Below are 12,889 nucleotides of genomic sequence, written 5' to 3'. Positions count from 1 at the left end.
GGACCAGCAAGCCACATAGATTTAAAAGAGAGTGAGTTTCACTGCATTTTACAGACTTCATACGCACAGAAAACTACACAAGATTTTTGGCCATAAAATTCATAAACGCTCAGTTCTGGTCCACCTTCCAGTTTGCTTCCATGGTGCAACCCGTGTGATCTTACAGAAATAAAGATAGTTAAATGTCATCCCCCTTCTTTAAATCTTTCAGTGGGTTCCCCTGGGTCTCTGAATAAAGGCAGAACTTCACACGGCCCCTCCTTCAGTCTCCAGGTGCAGTTCCATGCCATGCTTTCCCACACTGACACTCTAGCCATAATGAATACCTGCAGTATTTCGTCCCCCTGCATCCCATCCAGACAGCATCTTCTCCGGGAGGTCTGTCCGAATCCCTGCCATATATACCCCTTGCGTGCCTTCTGGAGGGACGTGTTCTAACCCTCATTACATTCCATTTTATCCCTGAATTGTCATTAAACTCTTGAGGGTACAGACTAATGTAAGATTCTCGATCCTAGTGCCATGCTTTTCATAGTAGGTACTTCATATGTTTGTTGACTGAGTGAATGAATAGATATTATTTTCTTACCTTTTTTGGCTTCTTGGCATACTCATCTCTCCTATAGGATATTTTTTTTCTTCCTGCAGGGGAAATGACTTTCCTATATCCTCAGGATTGTCACCATCATGAGCTGTGGATGGTCATAAACTTTTCAAACTTTCAAGAGAAACCTCAAATAAGTGATCTGAGATGTTTTTTAAGAAAATAATCACCTGACCTATTTTTTCCACTTTCTTTTCTGTATGGGAATGATTTGTAGCTGTCATTGGGATGAATAATCCCTGGCCTTTTATAAAATGCAAGCCCAAAAATGTTCTTTGAAATCTGATCATGCCATTTCTAAAAGGCATCACTTTCTGTCAAAACCCTGGTCCAATCCTGGCAATTGATATTTTACAAGTATCAGATGTATTCTCTGAACTGTTTTTCTTTACCTTTGGCAGTGGTAAGAGCCAGTTTTTATTGAGTACCATCTATGTGTCAGAAATTCTTCTGAATACATGGCATATGGATTACTTTATGCAGCAGATTTAATTTTTTGCCATTTTACAGATGAAGAAGCTGAGGAATACAGAGACTAAGTATCTTGGCCAATAGTAATAAAAGGAATGGAACTTATATTTTCAGGGGAGCCAAATCCAGAGTTTGTATTCTAAAATTGCAATAGACCACTTTCTTCATCAAAAATTCACCCTACCATACCTCCTGGACTATGTAATATTGTTTGTATGCCATGTACATGTGTATTGTTATCTTCCCAATAAGGTCCTAAGATCTTTCTTTAGAGGGAATGTCTTATCTCTTTAGCCTCCACAATATGTAGTATAGTGCTAGACACATTTCGTAAATACATGCTCAGTTGCTTTGCAAAATTTAAATTCTCCCCTAGTCTTAGCAAACTGTACATAGGGTTTTAATAAGTTAAAATAAAGTACCATATTTTAAAAATCTCTAAATTTGTTGATCTAAGAAATGAATTTATGATATTTTTTATAATGCGATAAGAACTCAAGAAGGGGAGGAGATCCTCATGACATCACCTATCTACTGTCTCTCTTCTCTATTGGGCCTCTAGATGGATGTAATGGTGTTTTGATGATATTAATGAAACTGAGTGACTTTTGACTTATTTTCTTTGTATCAACTGATTAATAAGCATTAATTTAACTCATTATCTTTCATAGCTTCCTCTCCTGAGGGCAATGGCTGTTCTCTGAAGGAGTAGGAAGCTTGTTGTTATTGTATGAGGGTGTAACTGAATTCTTTTTCATTCCCAAGGTCACCCCCAACTAAGCTTGTGTACTCTAACTCTTGTAATGATGTGCGTCTTTGTCACCTGGAATGCCACCCAATGCCTGAGAGATTAAAATATTCCCCGATGCCACAGTGAATGGGGTTTGGGGAGGGCATTGTGGAACCAACCGTCAACTCCAAGGAAATAATAACTTTTCATTACCAAGACCCTCTTTCCTTCATGCAGAAAGACCCAGCAGGCTACCAGACTTGCCTGTACATGTCTGAATTTACTGAATGTATGTTTACAAAACATATCTGGTAAGTTACAATTCCATTAGTATTCTCTCAAACCAATGTAAAACTAAAGAAAGCAAAAGAATAAATAATCGTATATATTAAATTACTGCCTCAAAGCTTCCATAGTATAAGAATGTCTTGCCAGAACTTTTGCCATATTATTTTTTTATTAATAAGTACTTCTTGTTCTAATCATTTTGGATTACAAAAATACATGTTCATGGTCGAACTATTGGAAATCAGAAATGTATGTTTAAGTGTTTACTAATTCATAATCTCTTCACTCAAAGATACTCACTGTTAATATTTTGGTATATTTCCTTTCTCTAGATAGGTGGATAAATAGATTTGTAAGATAGAAACATAACTGACAAATATCTATAGATATAGATACAAATTTCCACTGACTCCTTTCCTTATTTCATGGACATTTTTCCTCAATGACCTTTTTAAAAAGGCTTCAAAATGTCTATTGATAACTATATAATGTTCTATTCAATCTGACATTGCTGGATACTTTGATGCTTTCACTGAATTGAACACCAGTTTGTGCTTCCAAATCTTGATAAGAGAGGAAAGTCAATGAGGAGCTACATAAACAGAGAGGGAGGTTTTCTAAAGGAACAAAGCAGCCTTCATCTGCCCAATAAAATCCTGGAACTAAAACATAAAGAAAAAGAAGTTCTTGTTTTGAAAGAGGCCCTAGAACTCAGATGCTTACCTGAGATTTATCAAAGCAATTCAAGTCCAGTGGAGCTCTGTTCATGTCTAAAATCTCTCACTGCTGTGCAAGGGTAGGAAAGTGACAAAAACACATCTTTATCAGATTTACAGCAACTTCATTTTCTTCAGCTAAGTGGCATATATCACAAATACAACCTTACACACGGCTTTGGCTGCTCCTAGTGGTTACCAGCTGGTGGGAGGACATTAGGGAACAAAAATTGTAGACAAAATCAAGGGACGTTCTCTGAACCTTAGAATAGGCACAGCCATATTACCTCTACTTACGCAGACAATCTACCTTGTCTGTTACTGTGTGAAGTAAACACCTGCTTTGAGGTATATTTACCCGGAAAAAAACTGGTGACTAATTTGTCAGCTGAAAGATCACAGACTGAAAGGAATGAGATTAGTCCTAAAAGAAATTAGGCTGAGGGATGTAGCACAAAAAACAAAAAACCTCACTTCAGTATTGTGTACAATGAAGCATGTAAGGCTTTTATAGCACAGAAGTGCAAATTAAAATATATACTATTTTATACCTGTTAAACTGAAAGGTTTAAAATGAATGTGGCCAAGGATGTGGAGCAATGGAAACTCTCACACGGTGCTGGAAAAGCACAGGGCAGTTATGTACTCTCTCATAAAGCTGAAAGTATATATGCCTTTAAATGGAGCTTAGGGAAAGCCAGAGAAAAATTAGGGTGTTTTTTGTCATTTTGAAAAACATACTGAGATATAAAAGGTGATGAAACTTCAGGGTTAAATGTCTTGCACCCTCACTAAGGCTCAGGAGAAAGAACGTGGTGTGCTGGTGTGCAAGGACCAAGCAGTGGGAGCATCTTTCTCAGGCACAGGTAACGCGGGGTGCATTGTCTATAGAGACTTTAAAAACAGAAAGATAACCAACTAAAAGTCATTCTGCTTCCTTATTATCACCCTACGCTAACATTTCTAAACAATATTCCTCCCTGAATCAAAGTCTTTTGTTTGTCTAATTTCTTTACAATTATTGTAGTAATTGTATATTTTTGAACTACCTCATCCTTTCATTATCATTGTTTTCTATGGAAGTCAGTTCAGAGAACTTTCAGTGATTCAATTACTAATACTCATGGACTCAGCTACATAGTACCTCAGGGGATAACGGGATTGGAGGGAAATTTTCTAAAATGGTATATTATACCAAGCTGGTAGATAAAGGGAAGGCGTCAGTAGAATGGGAGAGATCAAAGAGAAGGGGTGATATATAATTCATCAAAGTCTGTAGGCTTTTGTAGTTGTGGTTCCCTTTGGTGACTCTGGGCCTGACCGTGACTGTGCTTGAAGAATGGGACAATAACACATGTGAGGCAAACAGACACATGTAAAGTGCTTGCACACAGAGGCTCGCTCCCTTTTGGCCCTTGGGGGGGGGACCCTGTAATCACTAGTGGATGTTCTAGATGATGAGTGACACATGGACTAGCCACTTTTGTTACCCAGCTGACATTAGGCTGATTTCCAGACATGTAAGTCTATTCTAGACCATTCTGTCCCAGGCAAGCCTCCAGCTGGTCATGTGAGTGAATACAGCTATAATTAGCCACACTGGCCCACGCGAGCAGAAACATCCAGCTTACCTTTAGAGTTGTGAGCAATGCTGTATGATTGTTGTCTTAAGCCACCAAGTTTTGAGGTGATTTGTGACACAGCAGTTATAAAGTCCTTGAGTAGATGAGTAAGGATGTCGTAGAAGGCAGAGGAAGAAGAGACAGATTGATCTTGGATATAAGATAATATATATCTATCTATGTTCAAATCCCACCCCCCACCCAAACACAAACACTCCTTCTCCCGCTTCCCCTCAGGGTGAGGAGAAAGAATGTAGGCTCTGAGCTGCAACTGTCTAAATTTAAATCCTGGCTTTGTTCCTTGTTGGCTGGGTGGTGTTGGGCACACATCTTATTCACCTGTAAAATAGAGATGATGGTATTTACTTCACAAAGTTGTTGAAAAGATTAAGTGATGTATCATATTATCATGTGGATCACAATAAATGATCATAATAAATGTTTTAAGTGTTAGCTAAGTAGGTACCTGAGTGAAGATATAGCATAAATTTGAGGTGAAATGATAGGAAAGGTTGAGAAAATATGTATCAGGTGACATCAAAATTTTTAGGAATACGGGATGTAAGATACCTTCAGAAGTAAAAGAACAGTGAGAATCTGAGGATAAAGAAAATGAATAGTGGTGAAAATTTTAAGAAGGTAATTATGGAAGAATTTCAAAAAACGGTTGAGTGTCAGCGATAGTCTAAATACATCGAAAACACTCGGTACAGTTCTGATTTTCTACAACCGTGCTCGGTAGCTCAGGGGTAGAATTAGCGAGAACAAGTAATGGGATCGTTGGGTGGCAGATAAGCAAAGAAATGGGATCATGGGAGCTAATACTAGAGATAGTTGGCCATATAGCCTAAGTTGACCTGGAAGCAAGAGAGATCATAAAGGAACTGATTGAGAGAACAGAATGGGGTCAAAGGGCAAGGAGTAGGAGTCATATAGACCTACTTGAAAGCTGGAAGCTGCAGGGGTGTCTGGGTGGCACTGTGAGTGCAGGGCCTGACTCGGGGCTCAAACCTGTGAACCGCAAGATCATGACCTGAGCTGAAACCAAGAGTCAGACGCTTAACTGAGCCACCCAGGCACCCTAGAATCAATATATTTTAAAGCTAGGAAAGGTTTCAGAGAATACCTCATCCAATTTTCTCATTTTGCTGATGAGAAAATTGAAACCCAGAGACATTTAGTGACAGAACCGAGTGACTAGGATCCTGTCTGCCTTTGTCGTTTGTTTGTTTGTTTGCTTGTTTGTTTTTTCCTGTGTCACATGTATGTCCAGAGAGGAAGTCAGGTTCCTCAGGACAAGGACTTCTTTGAATCTGTAGCATTTACATGTTGTAATTCTCAATAAATACTCTCCCCAGTAACAAGATGCTTTACCAAACTACATGAGACAGCAGGAAGAGGAATAAATTCTTGTGAACAGATTTTACAATTTAAAAAATCATTGTTTTTCAAACTCTTAGATGTATAAAGTTTTCCAAACAAAAGGTATTTGAAAGGTTTTGTTTGTTATATAAGATATTCAGGTGTTTCCATCTTTAAAAAAAATTAATTTAAATCCAAGTTAGTTAGCATATAGTATAATAATGATTTCAGGAGTAGAACCCAGTGAATCATCAGTTACATATAACACCCAGTTCTCATCCCAAGTGCCCTCCTTAATGCCCATCATCCATTTAGCCCATCCCCCCACCTAACACCCCCCAGCAACCCTTAGTCTGTTCTCTGTATTTTAAGAATCTCTTATGGTTTGCCTTTCTCTCTGTTTTTATCTTATTTTTCCTTCCTTTTCCCTATATTCATCTGTTTTGTTTCTTAAATTCCTCATGAGTGAAATTATATATTTAATCTTTCTCTGACTGATATTTCACTTAGCATAATACATTCTAGTTCTTCCGTCTTTGTTATTGCCAGCAAAAGGAAGTTAATCAGCCTTAGTTTTGTTCCTTTAATTTACTGCTACCGTCTTTAGGATGTATGTGGACCAATTCAGTCCAGTGTAGGTTACAGATACTTGTTTGAATCCCAGCAGAGGAAACTTCTCCCATCCAACCCTTTTGCCAATTAACTGGAAGAAGCTTACCTTTGGGGTTACTGATTTTAATTTCATTGTGGAAAAAAGAGCATCAGAGTCAATTTAATAAACAAAAATCTTTATGCAGTTCAACTTAATTTGATAGTATGGATTGGGGAAAAAAGTGGAAAAAACAAAAGTAAATATAAAACTTGGGAGCTAAACCAATATTGTTGCCAGGAATTACTAATTTCTTCAGTTTTGAATTTTAATTCAAAAAAAAAATCAATCTATTACCCAAGATTATTCCCTGCCTGTTAATATGTGATTTGTCATTCATTACCTTGAACAACTTATTCTCTGAACCCATTTGAAAACTGAGTACGGAGCCTGCCATTTTCATTCCAAGTCTACCTGTGACCATGCTAAGCACGGTCACAACATAGTTTAATCAAAGCTCACTGTGAACACTATCACAATTTAATCAACACTCTACATGATCATTTCAAGATGGTAGCTCTGAAATTTCAGGACAAGCTTGTGAGCATCCCGAACTAGAAAAGCTCTTCTAGTAATTCTTCCCCTGAGCTTAGTTGGGGCATTCCAGACATGCAGCCATCCTTCCCACTCTCCACTTCACCTTCCTCCTTCCCCTTCCTCCCTTACAACAGAGAAATGACAACCGCCACCCACTTTCAGTCAGTTCTCCTAATTCCACCCACAGCAGTCCAAAACATAAAGAAAACACATGTATTTGTTTAAATACGTAACTTGCGGACAGCATTTTCACAGAAAAAAATATTCTCACCCTCTTGGTGCTAGTCCTCTGTGTATTTTTCTTCCAGACTTATTCTTCCCCAAATGACTACAGTTTTTGCTGGCATTTCTCTGAAAGTATATTCAAGCCCTCGTTAAGACTCAGAAGGGCTCCCTGAATTTGCAGGCAGCTTCCTGTGGGGCTGACGTTTTTCAGAATGCAAGCCTGGTGTGCAGAAGGTGGGCAAGGTGTTTGAAAAAACAGGAAGCACCTGTAAATGTGTGACTTTATTCCTGGAAGCAGAAGGCTCCCTCTGAAATGGTTGTAGATGCTTCCTGCTGTTTCACCTATGAGCACTTTTTCAAAGCCTTTAAGTACTTTAAAGACCAAGAATGGGCTTCCAAATGGCAAGATTATTTACAAAGTCTGGTGTATCCCTGGGCATGGTGGAAATCCATAGCTTTTTTATTTTTTTTCCCACACAGCTTTCTCCTTTTGCTGGGGATATTGATATGCATGTAAATTCAAGTAGGCTTTTAAAAATTATTGTGGCAAAAACACAATATGATATCTGCCCTCTTAATACATTTTTAAATGTAGTGTATAGTATTGTTAATTATAGACTGGATGGAGAATAGTAGATCTCTAGAACTGTTTCATTTTGTGTGACTGAAACTTTAGGCCCATTTAACAGCAACTCCCAGTTTCCCCTCACCAGCCCCCCGGCAACCAGCATTCTACTTCCTGCTTCAATGAGTTTGACTGTTTTAGATAACTCATTTAAGTGGAATCATGAAATATTTGTCCTTCTGTGACTGGCTTATTTCACTTAGTATAATGTCTTCAATGTTCCTCCATATAGTAGCATATGACAAGATTTCTTTCTTTTTTATGGCTAATATTCCATTATGCATATATACTATGTTTTCTTTATCCATTTATCTGTCAATGAGCAGATAAATGTTCGTTTGGGTTGTTTCCACCTCTTGGCTATTGTGAATAATGCTGCAATAAACATGGGAGCGCAAATATCTGTTCAAGATACTGATTTCAATTCTTGTAGTTATGTACTCAGAAGTGGCATTGCTGGATCATTATGGTAGTTCTATTTTAAATTTTACAAGGACCCTCCATGTTGTTTTCCATAGCAACTGCACCATTTTGCATCCCACCAACAGTGCACAAGTGTTCCAATTCCTCCATATCCTCACCAACACTTGTTATTTTCTAGTGTGTTGTTGTCGTTTTGATAATTTTAGGCTGCTATAACAAAAATACCACAAACTAGGTGGCTTAAACAACAAACATTTATTTCTCACAGTTTTGGAGGCTTAGATGTCAAAGACAAAGACACTGGCAGATTTGTTGTCTGGTGAGAGTCCACTTCTTGATTCATAGAAAGTTGTCTGGTCACTGTCCCCACAGGTCAGAGAAAGAGAGCTCTGGGCTCTTCATCTCCTAAGAGCACCAATCCTATCATGGGGGCTCTACTTCCATGACTTCATCCAAACCTAATTACTTCCCAGAAACCCTGCCTTCAAGTAGCATCACAACAAAGATTAGGCTTCAACATATGAATCGGGGGGTGGGGGGAGGGGAGCACACAAGCATTTAGTTACTAGCAGTGGCCATCTTAATAGCTGTGGTGATATTTTATTGTGGTTTGCATCTCCTTGATGATTAGTGATGTTGGGCATCTTTTCATATACTTGTTGGCCATTTATATTCCTTTTTTTTTTTTTTTTTTTTGAGAAGTTCAAGTACTTTGCTTAGTTTTTAATCAGGTTATTGGTGTTTTTGTTTTTTTTTTTTTTTTATGAAATTTATTGACAAATTGGTTTCCATACAACACCCAGTGCTCATCCCAAAAGGTGCCCTCCTCAATACCCATCACCCACCCTCCCCTCCCTCCCACCCCCCATCAACCCTCAGTTTGTTCTCAGTTTTTAACAGTCTCTTATGCTTTGGCTCTCTCCCACTCTAACCTCTTTTTTTTTTTTTTTCCTTCCCCTCCCCCATGGGTTCCTGTTAAGTTTCTCAGGATCCACATAAGAGTGAAACCATATGGTATCTGTCTTTCTCTGTATGGCTTATTTCACTTAGCATTACACTCTCCAGTTCCATCCACGTTGCTACAAAGGGCCATATTTCATTTTTTCTCATTGCCACATAGTATTCCATTGTGTATATAAACCACAATTTCTTTATCCATTCATCAGTTGATGGACATTTAGGCTCTTTCCATAATTTGGCTATTGTTGAGAGTGCTGCTATGAACATTGGGGTACAAGTGCCCCTATGCATCAGTACTCCTGTATCCCTTGGATAAATTCCTAGCAGTGCTATTGCTGGGTCATAGGGTAGGTCTATTTTTAATTTTCTGAGGAACCTCCACACTGCTTTCCAGAGCGGCTGCACCAATTTGCATTCCCACCAACAGTGCAAGAGGGTTCCCGTTTCTCCACATCCTCTCCAGCATCTATAGTCTCCTGATTTGTTCATTTTGGCCACTCTGACTGGCGTGAGGTGATACCTGAGTGTGGTTTTGATTTGTATTTCCCTGATAAGGAGCGACGCTGAACATCTTTTCATGTGCCTGTTGGCCATCTGGATGTCTTCTTTAGAGAAGTGTCTATTCATGTTTTCTGCCCATTTCTTCACTGGGTTATTTGTTTTTCGGGTGTGGAGTTTGGTGAGCTCTTTATAGATTTTAGATACTAGCCCTTTGTCCGATATGTCATTTGCAAATATATTTTCCCATTCCGTTGGTTGCCTTTTAGTTTTGTTGGTTGTTTCCTTTGCTGTGCAGAAGCTTTTTATCTTCATAAGGTCCCAGTAATTCACTTTTGCTTTTAATTCCCTTGCCTTTGGGGATGTGTCGAGTAAGAGATTGCTACGGCTGAGGTCAGAGAGATCTTTTCCTGCTTTCTCCTCTAAGGTTTTGATGGTTTCCTGTCTCACATTTAGGTCCTTTATCCATTTTGAGTTTATTTTTGTAAATGGTGTGAGAAAGTGGTCTAGTTTCAACCTTCTGCATGTTGCTGTCCAGTTCTCCCAGCACCATTTGTTAAAGAGGCTGTCTTTTTTCCATTGGATGTTCTTTCCTGCTTTGTCAAAGATGAGTTGGCCATACGTTTGTGGGTCTAGTTCTGGGGTTTCTATTCTATTCCATTGGTCTGTGTGTCTGTTTTTGTGCCAATACCATGCTGTCTTGATGATGACAGCTTTGTAGTAGAGGCTAAAGTCTGGGATTGTGATGCCTCCTGCTTTGGTCTTCTTCTTCAAAATTCCTTTGGCTATTCGGGGCCTTTTGTGGTTCCATATGAATTTTAGGATTGCTTGTTCTAATTTCGAGAAGAATGCTGGTGCAATTTTGATTGGGATTGCATTGAATGTGTAGATAGCTTTGGGTAGTATTGACATTTTGACAATATTTATTTTTCCAATCCATGAGCAGGGAATGTCTTTCCATTTCTTTAAGTCTTCTTCAATTACCTTCATAAGCTTTCTATAGTTTTCAGCATACAGATCCTTTACATCTTTGGTTAGATTTATTCCTAGGTATTTTATGCTTCTTGATGCAATTGTGAATGGGATCATTTTCTTTATTTGTCTTTCTGTTGCTTCATTGTTAGTGTATAAGAATGCAACTGATTTCTGGACATTGATTTTGTATCCTGCAACTTTGCTGAATTCCTGTATCAGTTCTAGCAGACTTTTGGTGGAGTCTATCGGATTTTCCATGTATAATATCATGTCATCTGCAAAAAGCGAAAGCTTGACTTCATCTTTGCCAATTTTGATGCCTTTGATTTCCTTTTGTTGTCTGATTGCTGATGCTAGAACTTCCAGCACTATGTTAAACAACAGCGGTGAGAGTGGGCATCCCTGTCGTGTTCCTGATCTCAGGGAAAAAGCTCTCAGTTTTTCCCCGTTGAGGATGATGTTAGCTGTGGGCTTTTCATAAATGGCTTTTATGATCTTTAAGTATGTTCCTTCTATCCCGACTTTCTCAAGGGTTTTTATTAAGAAAGGGTGCTGGATTTTGTCAAAGGCCTTTTCTGCATCGATTGACAGGATCATATGGTTCTTCTCTTTTTTTTTGTTAATGTGATGTATCACGTTGATTGATTTGCGAATGTTGAACCAGCCCTGAATCCCAGGAATGAATCCCACTTGATCATGGTGAATAATTCTTTTTATATGCTGTTGAATTCGATTTGCTAGTATCTTATTGAGAATTTTTGCATCCATATTCATCAGGGATATTGGCCTGTAGTTCTCTTTTTTTACTGGGTCTCTGTCTGGTTTAGGAATCAAAGTAATACTGGCTTCATAGAATGAGTCTGGAAGTTTTCCTTCCCTTTCTATTTCTTGGAATAGCTTGAGAAGGATAGGTATTATCTCTGCTTTAAATGTCTGGTAGAACTCCCCTGGGAAGCCATCTGGTCCTGGACTCTTATTTGTTGGGAGATTTTTGATAACCGATTCAATTTCTTTGCTGGTTATGGGTCTGTTCAAGCTTTCTATTTCCTCCTGATTGAGTTTTGGAAGAGTGTGGGTGTTCAGGAATGTGTCCATTTCTTCCAGGTTGTCCAATTTGTTGGCATATAATTTTTCATAGTATTCCCTGATAATTGTTTGTATCTCTGAGGGATTGGTTGTAATAATGCCATTTTCATTCATGATTTTATCTATTTGGGTCATCTCCCTTTTCTTTTTGAGAAGCCTGGCTAGAGGTTTGTCAATTTTGTTTATTTTTTCAAAAAACCAACTCTTGGTTTCGTTGATCTGCTCTACAGTTTTTTTAGATTCTATATTGTTTATTTCTGCTCTGATCTTTATTATTTCTCTTCTTCTGCTGGGTTTAGGCTGCCTTTGCTGTTCTGCTTCTATTTCCTTTAGGTGTGCTGTTAGATTTTGTATTTGGGATTTTTCTTGTTTCTTGAGATAGGCCTGGATTGCAATGTATTTTCCTCTCAGGACTGCCTTCGCTGCGTCCCAAAGCGTTTGGATTGTTGTATTTTCATTTTCGTTTGTTTCCATATATTTTTTGATTTCTTCTCTAATTGCCTGGTTGACCCACTCATTCGTTAGTAGGGTGTTCTTTAACCTCCACGCTTTTGGAGGTTTTCCAGACTTTTTCCTGTGGTTGATTTCAAGCTTCATAGCATTGTGGTCTGAAAGTATGCATGGTATAATTTCAATTCTTGTAAACTTATGAAGGGCTGTTTTGTGACCCAGTATATGATCTATCTTGGAGAATGTTCCATGTGCACTCGAGAAGAAAGTATATTCTGTTGCTTTGGGATGCAGAGTTCTAAATATATCTGTCAAGTCCATCTGATCCAATGTCTCATTCAGGGCCCTTGTTTCTTTATTGACTGTGTGTCTAGATGATCTATCCATTTCTGTAAGTGGGGTGTTAAAGTCCCCTGCAATTACCACATTCTTATCAATAAGGTTGCTTCTGTTTATGAGTAATTGTTTTATATACTTGGGGGCTCCGGTATTCGGCGCATAGACATTTATAATTGTTAGCTCTTCCTGATGGATAGACCCTGTAACTATTATATAATGTCCTTCTTCATCTCTTGTTACAGCCTTTAATTTAAAGTCTAGTTTGTCTGATATAAGTATGGCTACTCCAGCTTTCTTTTGGCTTCCAGTAGCATGATAAATAGTTCTCC

At 38.4% G+C, this 12,889-nt stretch overlaps 1 long non-coding RNA gene across 2 annotated transcripts; it reads right to left on the bottom strand.

Moving 5' to 3' along the window:
- Nucleotides 1-287: 287 nt before the first annotated feature.
- Nucleotides 288-7,388, bottom strand: LOC115519286. 2 transcript variants are annotated; one of them, XR_003970455.1, is made up of 4 exons: nucleotides 7,251-7,388; nucleotides 4,441-4,770; nucleotides 2,817-2,879; nucleotides 288-692 (listed from the first exon to the last, which is right to left on the bottom strand). It is a non-coding gene; the product is annotated as an uncharacterized LOC115519286 (long non-coding RNA). The 2 variants fall into 2 exon arrangements; XR_003970456.1 differs by lacking the exon at nucleotides 7,251-7,388 and adding an exon at nucleotides 5,374-5,438.
- Nucleotides 7,389-12,889: the final 5,501 nt, after the last annotated feature.

The sequence above is a fragment of the Lynx canadensis genome, chromosome B4, assembly GCF_007474595.2.
Source record: "Lynx canadensis isolate LIC74 chromosome B4, mLynCan4.pri.v2, whole genome shotgun sequence".
Classification (NCBI taxonomy): Eukaryota; Metazoa; Chordata; class Mammalia; order Carnivora; family Felidae; genus Lynx; species Lynx canadensis.
This window is presented reverse-complemented; position numbering and strand designations above follow the sequence as displayed.